The sequence below is a fragment of the Pararge aegeria genome, chromosome 14 (assembly GCF_905163445.1).
Source record: "Pararge aegeria chromosome 14, ilParAegt1.1, whole genome shotgun sequence".
Taxonomy (NCBI): domain Eukaryota; kingdom Metazoa; phylum Arthropoda; class Insecta; order Lepidoptera; family Nymphalidae; genus Pararge; species Pararge aegeria.
The window spans coordinates 14,063,524-14,080,229 of NC_053193.1; the positions used below are offsets into that span (position 1 = coordinate 14,063,524).

A 16,706-nucleotide genomic window follows, 5' to 3' on the forward strand; every position below is an offset into this window, starting at 1 on the left:
TCAATAATTTATACAATAACGAGAGAAATACGCAATTTAGAATAAAATTGTAAAAAAAAAGAAAAACTCAATTAAAAGCGATTGCGTCAAATCACCTTGTAAACAAAATTCAGTTTGTGTTTATATAAAGCCAGAAATTTAAATAATTTTACAAAAACTAAATGATATTCTGTAACTACTGTTTCTGCTAAAATTTAAATTCATATGAACCAGAAACTTGAAACTCCACGCAAGATACTAATGTCACATTCAGTTACAGTTAAAACAAATGTTACTTTCTTTTGGCTTTCGTTGCAATTTCTGTGAATGTAGTTAAATTGTTATGTAAATACGAAGAAAGTTGTTATAGTACAACGATGAGTCGTCTACAACTCTAAACCACATTTTTTGCTTTTCTAGAATGTCCGATGTATGTGGATACTAAAGAGAATATAATTACTACATTGTAGAACAGTATATAAAGAGGTGATGACCACCATTTTTCTATTCGATGGCATCAAAAAATACGCCTCTTTTGACCGTAGCAAGTCCCAGATATAATATACAAATTCGAAGACGATTTTGACGACGCACCAGTGAGCGCTATGAATTAAGTAGGAGGTTCGATTCCCGATTATTATTTGAGAATATTCTTTGGTCTGGTCTGGTGGGAGGCTTTGGGCCTGGCTAGTTACTACCCTACAGACAAAGACGTCCCGCTAAGCGATTAAGTGTTCCGGTGCGATGTCGCGTACAAAACCAATTAGGGGTGTGACTACCATACTCCGTAACAGGTTTGCCCGCTACCATCTTAGACGGCATCATCACTTCCCACTAGGTGAGTTTGCAGTCAAGGGCTAACTGGTAGAAGAATAAAAAAAAAATGAGTATTTATCATATAATTGTATAAGTCCTGTAGTTGTGTATTCTTTATTAGTTTGTTCAGTTCTGAACTTTGCCGGTCGGAGCAACAAATTTAGTTTCATGCGGATTCTAATCATACGAAATCAGAACAATCAAGGAATATTTTAGGAGCAACTAAAATAAAAAAAAGCCATCTTCATTAAGTTTAAGTTCTTAAAAGACTGAAAAATAACGCAATTGCACCCGCAAAATATCCACATAGCTTTAGTTTTAAGTTTACGAATGTAGTTATCGCCATCACTACTCACTGCTATGTTCACATTTTGTATAGAATCAACGCATCAAAAGTGCCATCTATGTGCCAATTTGAATAAAGAAATATTTGACTTTAACATAAGCAAGCTATACAATAGTTATTAAAAACTTAGTAGTGTACCCCGCTTTACAAAAAATCCATAAAACGTTCTAAAAGTACAGTCACGTATGAATTACCGTTTTAAGCCACATAAACAAGTTATTTTGGCGATTAATACTTCGTGACATTCACCTCTCAGAGTTTCTATTTAGTAATAAATGAAATTACAAAAAGAATAACCTAGACACGATTTTATTATACTCTACGCTTGCGGTGACAAAAGAACTACCACATTGATTTCCAATGCTGCTGCTTTTATTTATAAACAATACTTGTTTGTATTATGTACAAGTTGGAATTTTCCTTGTACCAAGAAAGAAATGTCAATTTAATCCATAATAGACGTCTTTTAAGAGTTCAAAAAACGTTTGTATATATTTGACCATCATTAAACTTGTGGATGATCGCTATCCGATTATATATTTGTGTTTCAGTAAAACCTGTTATTATTTTATAGGAAGGTACAAATACTTGGAGGGGTGCCTTATATCAACCTATACCAATTTAAAAATCTAATATCGATTCATTTTGCATAACGACATATTACTTAATTGAAGTTAAATTAATTACAGTACAGGAAGTAATTACAAGGTGAAATACGTTTTAAAAGGTCCATTGCAGCTAAGTAATCAGTGATATTGTGCAACTATTATCTATATATAACCCGCGCCATTAAAGAATGTACTTATCAAACGCGGCCAATGTCTTTCTGTCTAATTCGCAAAATATTCTTACTTCCGTATATTCTGCAAGAAAAATCATGTAGATTTATGTCTGATTTATGAATGCCCATCTTTTACTTTAAAATAAAGACAAAGTATAATATTTTACGTGTTCTATATATTCAAATGATTGGTGTACACTGATTTATTTAGTTTCACTATCTATATTTTAATCTATATTTTTAGGCAACAATTCCTCAAATTGTACCTTACCTACTGCTTTATTGTATTTGCATTTATTTTGATTTTTCTCTGTGGTATTCAATAAAAGTGTATTCAAAAATTCCCCTAACCACGCCTAAAGTGGTGATTCAACCATACAAATAGTTAACCCCGGCGTGTGTTATAATATATTATTCATTATTAAGTGATTTTGACAAATAAAAACGCAATTCATCTTACTACTCGATAGGTTTTCCTACCCATATTTTCTTCCGCCAAGTTTAAAAGAGTTGCTAACAATAAACGATTAAAAGGCAACCCGCTTTCTTACGCACGCCCACTTCTCACGACTTCCTACCGAGGTGTTTGTTCTATTCCGCTTTCTTGATGCGTTAGTGACATTTGCACCTTGTTTACTTCCATAACAAAACTTACCTACCATCCTATACCTTAAACGTTATTTACATATCAGCTAGCAGCATCGTGCTTGTGAACATTTTGTTACCGAGATACAATATTCTATGCCTATTTCCCGAACGTAAGCTATATTATTATTCTTATTTTTATACGTGCAGCTTGTGGGTGTCGTTTATACAGCGGGCTTATAACGACCTACGTATACAATACAATAATGGCTTCAGAGTATTGTTGGGGCTGCCGCGCTTCTGCAGTGCATCACAAATGTTTGTGGAGAATCATGTTGATGACTTCTACGCAATCATGAGAAAAAGATCTGCATCAATGATGAGCAGAATGCGCGGAAGCTCCAACAATATTTTGTAAATATTAACCAATAAATGGGAAAATCCCTTTATGGAGCACTGGGTTGGTGCACACTCACACACCAGGTGCTCAAGAGGGTATTTACCTTAGTTAGGAGATTCCTAATTTTTTATTATTAATATGTTTGGTCAATTTTAGTTTACAATATAGTAAATAGGATAATTGTTATTGTTGTAGCTATGGATTTTTATCTGAGTTAAATGTTATTATTATTATTATTATATTTCTTTTCGTTTTTAAGTATGCTCTAGTCGATTTAAGTAAGTATTCATAGCAGTGGAAGAAGTACGGCAGATATGTTATTAAATATATAAGAATTGTTGTTTCTCTGAGTAGGTATTAAGAGACGCGATCCAAAACCGTAATCTTTAAGAATTAATGTTCCTTTGAATTTAGAGTACCAAAAAAGTAACTGCAGTCTTGCCTACTTTTAATGACAAATTTTCGAGCGAAATTGCGCTCTGACAATTAATCACAACTAGTTACACAGGTTTTTGTTGCGTTGTGCACATTTTCCCTGATGTACAATTGAACACTGATGACAATGCTAATTTCTAATTTTTTTTTTTTTAATACTAATGATAATTTCTTAAAAAAATACTTGCGAGTTTAGAATTTTATGTAACATGGACTTAATATATAAAACTATAACTAAAAGACATTGCAGACCGTATACTTACCAAACTTCATGGTTTTCTTCTAAAGTTATTTGCATATTTTTGGCCCAAACATACGTTGTGAGTTACTTTAATAAAAACTTCCCATCCCAGTTGAATAATCAACATGTTTCTTTTAAATCTTCTATATCTTTAAAATAATACCATAGACAATGTAATATTATGATGATGATAATTTGTAAGCTACGTATAGCTTACAATCACTATGCACTATTAAAAAAAGTAAATAACTGTTTTATCTGTTTGTAACTTATGGGAATAAACATGATGCTACTATGTAACAGAGTAGAACTGAGTTAGTTTGAGTAGTTTCGTTTACCTACTACTGGAAACTACCTTCAGCGGAGTTCATACAGGGTATGCACTAAGCGGGCAGATTATATAAAATGGAAAAAATCGACGAGTTATAAAAAGTCTACCATACGTGTACCAAGCCAGTGGCGCTTAAAATGTCTTAGTTCAAAGTTAAACCAGATTTCTTACGCGGTGTTAGTTGTGGCACCTAAGTGTGGTAAGATTTTCAAAAACATATTTTTTTGACATACCATCAAACAAGTTACCAACAGTTACATAAACGTTATGTTAACGATTACGGCAAATCGGGATTGTCATAACTCAAATAGACATTCAAATTCTTCGAAAGTGTGAATAATTTTCCAACGTTCGATCATTATCACCTTTCACGATTGCTTGTGTGTTAAGATTTATAGTTTTCCGGCCTTTCACTAGACTTTAGGTAGCATGACTTAAGTACAGCATAACTTTAATGGATTGTAAAATACGCTATTGTTTATAATTACGCCGTAAATGGCTTATGGCTGCGAAACTTGGTCGCTAATTATGGGCGTCATCAGAAAGCTACTCAATGTGCGATGCAGAGAAAATCTTTATTTTTTATAAAGTTTCAATGGACTAACGAAGTGGATGACCCACCTGATAATAAGAAAACCATAGTGCAAGGACCTATTTCCTTCAACCTGAGGCGCTAAATTGAAATTGAAATTCAAAATTTATTTATTCATATAGGCCTATCACAGGCAATTATGTAAACATATATGTATGAACGCTTCATAAGAGCTTTCATACATATATGTTTACATAATTGTAAGGAGATGGTGATAATTTCTTTCGCCAACTGAAACCTAAAGCTACGAGGGTTCCAAAAGCGCTCTGGTCTAAGAAGAGCCCACAACAAACTTAGCCTGGTAAGCCTCATGTGGCTGGTAATTACACCGGCACACACTTAAGACCGTAACACAGCATTGGAACGATGCAGCTTAGCGGCAGAAATAAACATGGTGGTAGTACTTCCACGGACGAGCTCTGTCATATCAAGCTCGACACCAGGCAGACCCTCCAGGATCTTGAAAGCAACATAACTACCTAATCCATTCTTAACGTATCTCATTGGTAAAAACATTAAAAATATCAAATTACGTTGGCTTGGATGAAATATTGTTCATGTTATTTTAATTTAGTAACCAAACTACATAGCTGAAGTTCATTAAATTGCCTTAGGATCAAAAAAAGTACAACCTCCTCCTTACGCGCTCCGTTCGCTACCGGGTCAATCCTCCTCAAGATTTTGAATTTACTTTAGGCTAAACATTATGTTAGTTGTATACCTTTACTAAGCGGTGATAGCCAAGTGGGTAGGACTTCAGCTTCACTTTCGGGGGCCGAGTTCGAATCCCAGCACGCACCTCTTTCTCTTAAAACGCACGTAACTTTCCTAAGTTATGTGCGTTTTAAGTATTTAAAATATCACTTGCTTCAGCAGTGCAGGAAAACATCATGAGGTAACCTGCATGCCTTAGAATCCTCCACAATGTTCTCGAAGGCGTGTGAAGTCCACCAATCCGCACTGAGCAAGCGTAGTGGACTGCAGCCTGAACCCTTCGTTTTGTGGGAGGCGACTCGTGCCCTGTAGGGCCGTTGATGGGTTGATATGATGACGATGAGACCTTTATTATGCAAATAAAATACGAAGCGATGGTTGCGGCTAAAAGACTTCGGTTTCCCTATCGGGAGTTTAACCCCGACACTATCTCATTTTCTCAATACGCACTTTGCTATGATAAAATATTCTCATTCTTCGAGAAGATCCGTGCCCTAAAGTAGACTGGTAAGGTCATAATGATAAAGCAACAATCTTATTATAAACATATTTATTGTGAGATAAGTCAGTTCTTAAGTAATATTTAATCAGAAAGTCCCTTTGAACAAGCCCGCAAAAGCATTCGCAAAAAAGTGACATTCCACTTTCTCACCAATCGCACATACTGGTTGTAGGTTGCGAAAGTCTAATTTGTGTAATAACGCTTGCTTCGCTACAATAGGGTCACCTGGTTGCGAGTTTCAACACAAACCAGTTGCTAATGTAGACGTCGTCGTTCGGTTATTATCAATTGAATATTTATTATGCGAATTATTGTAGGTAGGTATTATACAAGTTCTGCTGACGACTTATTATTGGTTTTATTGCGAGAACTATAAGATGAAAATAAATATCTGTAAAAGACATATTAATAATTCTTAGTAACGAATAATAGTACTCACATGTTTTATTTTTTATTTTTCTTAGTAAAAAGTTTATTTTAATAAAACAGTTGAATGTTTACACAGTTATAGCAAGGTCTATATTCGAAACTTATGTAGATTCTCGCGTGAATCTATATCCCGAAAGGTCATTTAACCTTAAGCGCCGAGGATGTGTTTTCGGCTTGATTAATAGGGAGTGTTATGTGGAAACTCTAAAAGCAATGGCATTCAAATTATTTTAATCATAACTGCCTCATAACTTTACAAGTTTACGTTCCTTCGTCTTTCCTAACGTCAAAGGTTGTCGCTTTAGTGATAAGACCTCCTTTGCGCGCTCTATTTTCTTTTATAAGTTTCTTCGGTATATATGTTTACTTTGTATGTAATGTGTGTGTGCAATTAAGCTTTCAAACAAACAAAAACAAACAAGTTAAGTGGTTGGCGTTATAAATTACGTATGGCGAAGTCAAAGTCAAAGTCAAAGTCAAAAATATCTTTATTCAAGTAGGCCCACAGGTGGCACTTTTGATGCGTACATAAGAATTACACGGTAGTGAGATGATGGCGATAACCACATTCGTAAACTTAAAACTAAAGCTACGAGGGTTCCAAACGCGTCCCGGTCTAAGAAGAAGCCCACAACAAACTTAGCCGGGTGTTTTTTTTTTTTTTTTTTGTTATCGCCATCTCACAATGTAATTTTAAATTATTAGAAGAGCAACCTGGTTAGAGCAATAATTTACACCCAAGCTTTTTTATCGTTTACGTAGTCCTTTATACTATAATAGGACTTTTCTATAAGCTTACGTTTAATACAAACTTTGAACTTTTTAAGAGACATCTCCAAGATGTCAATTGGTAGTTTATTGTAGAATTGTATGCAATTTCCTTTAAACGAATTATGAATTTTATGTAACCTAGTATATTGCACTGTAAGTTTATTCTTACTTCTAATGTTTAAATTATTGCAGTCACATTTTTTCTTAAATTTAGAAATGTTTTTATGGACGTACATTAAATTTTCAAATATGTACTGACTATACACTGTCATTATTTTAAAATCTTTAAATTTATCTCTCAATGACTCTCTCGGACCCATTTTGTAGATAGAACGAACAGCCCTCTTCTGCAGCACGAAAATAGTGCTAATATCAGCAGCATTACCCCAAAGTAAAATTCCATATGACATAATGCTGTGAAAGTAACTAAAATATACCAGTCTAGCAGTTTCTACGTCGGTCATATGGCGTATCTTCTTTACCGCATAGGCAGCAGAACTAAGCCTGTTCGATAAATTATTTACATGAGGGCCCCATTGAAGTTTAGAATCTAACGTTATTCCTAGAAAAACTGTCGTATCCTCCAGTTTCAGTTCCTCATTATTAAGTAGTACAGTGGTTTTCACGTGTTTAACATTAGGTAAAGTGAATTTTATACACTTGGTTTTTTTTCCGTTAAGAACCAAATTATTAGCTTCAAACCACTGTACCACTTTAGCGAGAGAGTTGTTTACGTCGTCAAAAGCTAGTTCACGTCGATTTATTTTAAAAGTCAGTGATGTATCATCGGCAAACAGAACTATCCCGTGTTTATCCTTGGCAAGGTAAGGAAGGTCATTAATGTAAATAAGGAACAGAAATGGTCCTAATATAGACCCCTGTGGGACACCTATTTTCATAACTGATCCATTAGACCGTTTTCCATTCACGTCGACTTTCTGAATTCTATCGCGTAGATAGTTACTCATTAAGTCTAGAGCTACACCCTGAATTCCATAGTGGTGTAGTTTCCTAACTAACGTTTCGTGTTGAACACAATCAAACGCCTTAGATAAGTCACAGAACACACCAAGTGCATCACGTGACTCCTCCCAGGCTTCAAATATGTTTTGTATTAGCTCAACACCTGCGTCGATTGTTGAGCGACCCCGTGTGAAACCAAATTGCTTAATATGAAGTAAATTATACTTATGAAAATGGTAAAGTAATTGATTTAAAATGAGTTTTTCAAAGATTTTACTGAAAGTGGGTAGTACGGATACTGGTCTAAAGTTAGTGGGGTCAGAAGTACTACCCGATTTAAACAATGGAACTATTTTACTAAGTTTCATTAAGTCAGGAAACACACCACAATCTATACAATTATTAAATATTAAGGCTAAATCGGGTGCAACAATATCAATTAATGATTTGACAACGTTTACGGAAATGCCCCACAGATCATTTGTTTTTTTATTAATTAATAATTTAAAGGCTTTAATAACGTCAGAGCCACTAACATGCGTGAATTTAAAAGAATGGTTACACTCAGGCACATTTTCCTTTAATAGAGAGAGAGCCATATCTGGTGAAGAGTTTAATGATTCTGTTGTGGAGACGGGAATGTTGGTAAAGAAGGTTTCAAAAGCAGTAGCCACCTCGAAATCTGTTGTTAAGGCTTTATTATCTACATTAAGTTTAAAATTAATATTTCGTGGTGTTACTCTTCCCGTCTCCTCATTAATTATGTTCCAAGTAGTTTTGATTGCGTTGCTGCTATTTTTAATTTTATTTTTGATGTATCGCGTCTTTTCTAAGTGGCAAGCGCGTTTAAAATTCTTGGAAAACAATTTAACATAATCCCCAAACTTATCACCAGTGTTAAATTGACGTTCAGCATACAATTCGTACAGCTTTTGCCTATTTTTATGAAGTTCAACTGTCGCCCACTCACTAAAATTTAATGTATCAGTAATCACAACCGACTTACTAGTAAATATAGAATGAAATAGTCTATTAAAGGTATTGAAAAAGGAGCTGTACATTGCATTTGGAGTCGCCCCTGAGGGTAGGAATGGGAGGTCATTTACTAGGCTATATCTCATTTTCTCTATGCGGTTGGATGTTACAGGAACAAATGTTATTTTACGTTTAGAAACATTTTTCTTCACATTTTCAAATTGAATAATTTGACCACAATGATCAGAGTCTAATTTACTAATAATATTTTTGCTTATAGGAATTATATTTGTAAAGATGTTATCCAAACAGGTGGCGCTAGTAGCAGTTATTCTTGTGGGCTCCATGAACATATTTGATAGATTGTAAGTTTTAAATAAATTCAATAACTTGATACTTAAAGAGTTATTTTCTAAAATGTTTACATTAAAATCTCCGCATATTATTAACTTTTTATTACACTTTGATATTTTAAATAACACTTCATCCATTACCTTTTCAAAAAGTTCAAAGTTTGACAAGGGTGGCCTATAAACAGTAACAATTATAAATTGCTCTAGTTCAACCGAGGCTAGCTCTATTGTCCGTTCAACAGAAAGGCTAACAATATCGTTTCTGTTTTTAAATTTTAAATTTTTATTTAATAAAATTAAAGAGCCTCCATGAATCGCTGTAACCCTGGTGAACGAACTACCAACCTGGTGGTTACCAAAATTAAACAAATATTCATGGGTTTTCAACCAGTGCTCAGTTATACATAAAATGCTAATGTTAAAATCATTTAAAAATAATTCAATCTCTAAGTCTTTTCCTCTAATACATTGAATATTTTGGTGAACCAAGTTGATATAATTAGAATTAGATTTTTTATTATATTTTTGGTTTAATAGTACATTGTGCGACCCCTTACTATAATTTTTTTCATATATGCCTGAGGGAGACTCAGTTGTCTGCTTTTCTAAGCAAGAGAAAGCCTCTGTTGTCTCCTTAACTAGTTTAAACTAAAATGACTTGGAATAATTTCCAAGGTTTTCATGTCAAAACTATTACACTGCTCAATAAAAGCAGCTGGTTTAGCCAAGTTCTTGGCTGTTATGGTAAAAAAATACGATAGCGAAACAGCTATCTGTTGTTTAAAATAGTGTGATAGGTAATATCTATCTCGGTACAAATTATAAGTAGGATTAGCACATTTGCTAAAGTCTATAACATGAAATTTCTTATTATATGTACATAAATTGTACAAAGTCATATTTAAATTATACCTAATAGTATTTTCTTGGTGTGGCAAGTTATGAAAATAAGGAAATGTGTATAATACAATACTATTTACATTTAATGTATTTAAAGAATCAATAAGTTTAATCAGCTCAGGTTTGTTAACATTCCCTCTATTTCCCATTATGATAATTAAATTAGTTTTACAGTCAAACATATTCCTATTTCTACAAATTGCAGCTACAATAGCTTTTAAATTTGAGTTGGGTAAACAGTAGTTCAAAACTGTGTGTCCATTCAACTGAGAGTTAAGATATAAGCCCATGTTACATCCAATTTCATCGCTGTACATAATTGTTTTTATTGAACTGCTACTATGAGCATTTGCTTCAATAAAGGAATTATTATTAATATTTATGTTTTGTGATATTGAGTTACTTAACCTGACACACACCTTTCTCACATTAGAGGGTGATGACACTGATGACACAAACTGGGGATGACTGCCTATACTATCAAAACTATGGGTAGATAGTGAAGTTAATTTACCACTGGGTTGTTCTGTCTTATGCCATTCATCTGAAGTCTGTGTGTACTCAGATATCATTTGCCTTTGATACATATCAAACTTTACTGCCAGTGTACGTAAAGAAGTCTGTAATCTGGCTATTTGTGCTTCTAGGATTTGTGTGTCAGATTCATAACTTAATCTATTACTTTCTAACTGTGAACTATACATTTTAATTTCATTCAATAATTCTAAACGTTCTTTCTTTGGTTTCAGAGATTTAACAGAATTTTTATGTACTTTTAACAGTTTCTGTGTTTTTTTAATATATCGGTTAACTTTGATATACTTTTTTAGTTTCCTACTGCTGCAGGGATTGACTACTGTATCTGATTTGACTATCAATAAATTAGAGAAGTTGGTATTAGCAGTAGACATGTCAGCAGCAGCAGTAACCAACTGTGGGGCCCTATCAACTAATTCTTCATATAGGCTTTGAGTGTGTATTGCTGTTGTGTTATGGGCTGCATCTTCCAGTTCGGTGATCTGGTGGTGGGCATCACTTAGCTCCCGCTGCAGGGTAGTAATCTGGCTCAGAGCCTCCTCATACTCAGCACGGCACTCATCAAACCTATTTACTAATAACTGAAGTCTATCCCGCTCTTCTACAATGTCTACATACTTTATGTGCAAATCCGATAGTTCTAATTTTAGTCTATTATTATTCCCAAGGACTTCTAATAATTCCTTTTCGTTTTCGTCTCTTTCATTATTCAATTGGGTGCATAGCTCCTTGCTTGCCTTTAATTCTTTCAGGGCCAATTGTAATTTGGATTGCTCCTGGCGCGCTAAGGCTCTGCGGGTCATCATTTTGTAATTAATTAATTAATGAAACAAGGAGTAATCACCCAAAGAATGCGAAATGACAGGTAGGTTTCGGTATTGCAGTGTATTGTTATAACAATTGCAGCGTTACACTTGGATAACGGGCAATTGCATATACACGTATGTGTTTTTTATGCGCTAAATAGTTGTTTCAAAGCCAAAACAGCTACTAGCACTCTTTAAAAACACCAAAACAGAAGTTTAAAATTCAAGTTTTACTAACCTAACTGTCACTTTGTTTACATCGACGAAAACTTTTCTTACGTCCTGAGCTTTACTCCCGGTTCAGGCCATTAAGTGTTTGGTATAGGTTTTAACTGTCAATAATTCTTAGTAGGTACTGGTCTGTAATTGGGACACTAGTGGTCGCTCCTCTCATAGAGAGCATGTTAAGCCCCACCGAGTTAAGAACATAGAGAATTCTCATTCAGCCATGCTTGCATGCAGTGCATTGTGTCCAAAAACAGAGAAGACTTCCCGAGCACGTCTCACTTCACATCTGCGGAATGTTGCGAACTCACAAACTTTCCCATTTTCCTCACTTTATGGTAAACGTTAAGAACATTAGAGGTCCAATAATTACTGTCAACTAATAAATGTATGAAGTGACTAACTGCCAGTCCGAGAAACAGTACTAAAGTTGAGTAGTTTTTAATGCTTCAATTTTAGTCGTAGATTCTGTATGTTCTTAATTCTGTGGTTAAGCCATTGTTACGATCATTAACTCACTCGAAACAGCGTGGTGGGTTTATGCTCTACTATAGGACAAAAGGCCTGTACCAAGCATTGGAAGGTTAACAAGTAGATGATGTCACGTAGGTATACATAACAATCACCAAAGTGCGAAGACGTGGTAAATTATTCTTTTTATACGTCAAATATCAACGTATTGTAGAATAGTTGTTGAAAAGCTAACGGATTCTTGCGTCTTGCCAAATAGTTGACTAATCTTTGTCTTCGCTCATTGCCTCCCATCATTGTTCTCTTGCTTTGGTGTTCGACTTTCGTAACTGCGTTATAGAATGTAATAATATATTTAATTAATTAACTAGTGAAACTAGAACTTAAAATACTCCAGACCGCGTTCTCTTTTATTTTATACTAGCTGTCGCCCTCGTTCTTCGTCCGCGTTTATTACGGCTTCTTACAAATCCACTTGGAACCGTTTTTTTTCCGGGGATATCTATGCCAAAAATGATAACTCTATGCCAAAAATCAAGTCTATTGGATGTTTAGTTAACATGTAATTAAGGACAAACAAACAAAACACATTTTCGCATTTATAACATTAGTATGGATCTCAGAAAAGGTAGACCAAAAGTTTCTAATTAAAATCTGTATTCCTCGAAAACAACTTTACGGAACAATTATACAGATGTAATAACAAGTTAAAGACGGAAACTCTGTTATAGCAATGTAACATGTATACTTCTGTATCCGTATAAAGCCTTTGTATCCAGTACGGACGATCAGATAAATATTAAATTACATATTAGCAGATGTTGCGGAACACGTTCGCAGGTGGTTGCTATTTTTATACTGTATTGTGTACAGTATCCACATTGCTTAAGATGAAACTAGTTTTATGTACCCCTCGTATATACCTACTTTATAAAATTGTAATAAAAAACCGGCTACTAAAGCCGCTACAAAGTCATTAAATAAATGATGTCTGTACAAGTATTTTATAAGTCGGGCGCGCTTAAGTAAATACGGAACGTAGGTTTATTTTTGTTTTTTAGTATTAAGGTATTTAACACAATCAGATACCTATTTTTGAAGGTGGTTCAGAAAGATGTACCTATTTCCTATTTATGTAGGAAGTTCAGAGAATGCATGTAAAGTTGGACACTTGATCTCCAGTTAGAACTGATGATACGACAGATAATTTGTGATCACAAATTCCGTCGAAGTGTACGTACAGTTGGGTGGAAATAGGTTGATCAGAAGAACTTAAGTTTCAAGTAGGCAAAGTGAAACACCGGCGGAAATGCACATCAGTTTCAGAAGAATAGAATTATTTATGTAGGAAAGTACTAAAGAGGAAAATTATATTATCTTACCAGTTCCACAAACCGAAAGGATTATGGCACTGGAATACTCGCATTACGTACTCAAGATAATATCGCTCTCATCTAAATACAATGTCAGGAAGTTAATTTATAATACAGAAAAGTTATAAGTCACGTTCCTTTTAACAAAGGTATATGTATACTTTACAATCCATAGTATATCTGAAGAAACTCAGCGGGTCTTTGGCCGAGGTATCTATACTTTTAATTAAGGAACATAAAAAGTAGATATAAATACCATATTTCCATTTTATCTACATTAAAAAAAATATAGAGCAATACTCGAACTATAAGCAAATAACAAATGAGAAGATCCGTAGAAGAACTGAAGTTGCCGATAACCGATAGCTGAATTATTTGTCTTAGGCCAATAATCCCTGTGTTTATTCAAGCCCTAGAGGTCAAATTCACTCATGAGGGAGCTTTATTCGAAAACTCCCGACCACGAGGGTAGGCTAGCTTTCCAATAAAGATTAAGCCCGCTTATCAACAAACTCAAAAAAGATATATTCATGATGACGATAAAGCCAAACGAAAACATGAAACATACTTAAAAAAAGTAACGGTGTAACTCGACCCTTTTACTCTCTATATTTAAGCTCGTAAAATCCAACTTAAAAGAATTGTATACGCACACAATATAGATAAGGTTTTTGAACTTGATTCTCCAGTTCTTAATAATAAGGGCCGGTGTTCCAACGTTAAGATGACTGTGTGAGTGCGTTAAACGTTGTGTGCGCTGCGTCTGGAGGAAGAGCGGCGGCATTGCAAGGTGATCGGGATTCGGGACTGGTCTTGACGCGAACTCGACCCTAAACCATAATATTGTCTGTACATTTTAATGGAACGAGAATCTCAACGTCAGTCTAACTGAAATAACGTTGGATTACTTATGTAGTCTTTTTCGCGCTCTGTCATTGCGTTGTCAGTTAAAGTGTGAAAAAACCGTCCACCAGATGGTTATTCGATCCAGAAATCTATTAATTTCTTTATTTTATTGGTACTCTTTATTTGCACTAGATAAGTTGAAGAAACAAAAGAAGAATAGAAAAAAAAAAACAAAAATCTATGACATTTTACATGTCCATTTAAAATAATAAATGTCCTCCTAAATACGCTCTCGACGTTCACTTCACGACATTGTGTATTTACAACATTGAATTATTATTGAAAAGATTTTTTAAATTCTTATTGCAAAGTCACCATCATCTAAGGATGATCAAAACTGCTGCAAAACTTTACTTAAGAGAGTACATTTTTCCAGAAATCTGTGTTGCATAAAATAAATACATCATGCAAAATTTTAAAATATAAATAGATAGGTATAAAGTGGCAATTTTTTTAAAATAATAATGTTAATCTAATCCTAAGGTTGCCTGGAATAGCGATAAAGCCGCCTTTTCTATCCAACTTTTTAAGTTTCCTCTTGTAATTTTTTTTCTTTTTGTGCTTTACAAATAAAGTGTATAAATAAATAAACGCTTGAGAGAACAAATCGTAGAGAGAATACAACGCAAATACTTTACCTTTTAGATTGTAGACATACCTGTGCCATTACTGAACGCTTCTCGGACCGTATAAAAACAATGGGCTGAGGTTACGGACTGCGGGGCGCTGCGTGCCGGACCAGTCCCGATCACCTTGCAATGCCGATGATCCTTTACACTTTACAGCGTACACACACAACCAAGCATACGTTGCAACTATGATGTGTCGGTATTTCCATAGTGTGAGCAGGTATATCAATTTCCGGTTTAGTTACTATTACATCAGGTTTTTTTACGTTGATTATTAATAATAGGTACTTCTTACAGTTTTCTGGTTTAATAACGTACTCGTAAGTCAAGTTATGAAGTCGTTTGGGTTATAATATCTATTAAGCGATATTTATCTCAAAGAAAAAGCGATTGAGGGACGGTGTTTACAGAGCATAATACTAGATTCTCAACATATCAGAATAGCCCCAAGTATTATTTTGACTCTTTCTTCAATTCACACAACAGAACAGAAAAATTAACTTAAAAAACAAATTTAGTTTTCATTTAAAAACCTTTTCACAACCGTACCGGCTTATTGCCCCTCATTGAAGACTTTACTACTTTTACTAATTTATGTTTCTCGGAAATAGACCACAAGAAGGTGCTTTTATCTTGTTTAAAATATTTGTAATGTAACCTAAAATAATAATCAAAGATATTTATTAGTCACTCTTAGATTAACGTGTTTTCAGCCGGTTCAAGAATAAGCTGTTAGCAGTGAGTCATACAAAAGACATCAACGCGGTCGCATTCTTTCGACGAAATATACTTTTTCCATTATATTTTCCATGGCATGAATAATAACTAACAAATAGAATAAGTAATATATAATAAGTTATGTATAGAAAATACTCACTATACCGTATTTTCTCCTTAACTGGGAAAATACTAACAACCTTAATTACAATCCTTCATTAACTGTAGTTAATGATTAAAAAGAAAAACATTAATAAAGTCAAATTCAAATTCAAAAACTTTATTATCGATTTGGAAGGCAGTTCTACCAAGTACTCCAAGAAGAAGCCGCCAATTATTCAGTTGAAGATTCTTCTTGTTAGTCGCTGAAATTTTGATAGAGTCTGTCCTAGGTGTGGTGGTTACTTTACCATATCCGTACCAACTTTTTTGCTTGCCTAGAAGATGTCCATTCACTATTGATTTGAAGGTACTCATAGTGTAGGTACTGGGGAAAATGGAAGCTGGAAGATAATTCCAGATCCTTGCGGTGCGAATCAGAAACAAAGATGCAAAGCGCTTCGTACGCCTCCGTGGTGTATCAACCACGCAGGGATGCAGATTCTTACGGTGCCTCGCGGTTCGATGGTAAAAATATGAGGGGGAAACTAGATCGAACAGTTCTTGAGCACACTCCGAAATATATGTTATAGAACTCCTTCCTGGTAGCTAGTATACATGTCGGATAGCTTGATGTGTCTTTTTCTATTCGACTATTTTAATCTTTAAGTAATATGAATCAAACAATGACCTCACCATTCTCTGATCCGTCCATCTTTAGTTTTTTTTCGAGACTTCAATGGACCCTAGGTCCTTATTTGGTTATTTTAAAACAAAATGAAATTTTAATACGTACCTAATAGTATGTAAACTACAATGCAATGCTAGCT

General features: G+C 34.4%; 1 protein-coding gene across 2 annotated transcripts in view; it reads left to right on the forward strand.

Annotated features, from left to right (window-relative positions):
- Positions 1-16,706, forward strand: part of LOC120629104 — a 79,610-nt gene that overhangs the window by 7,053 nt on the left and 55,851 nt on the right. The window lies entirely within an intron of this gene.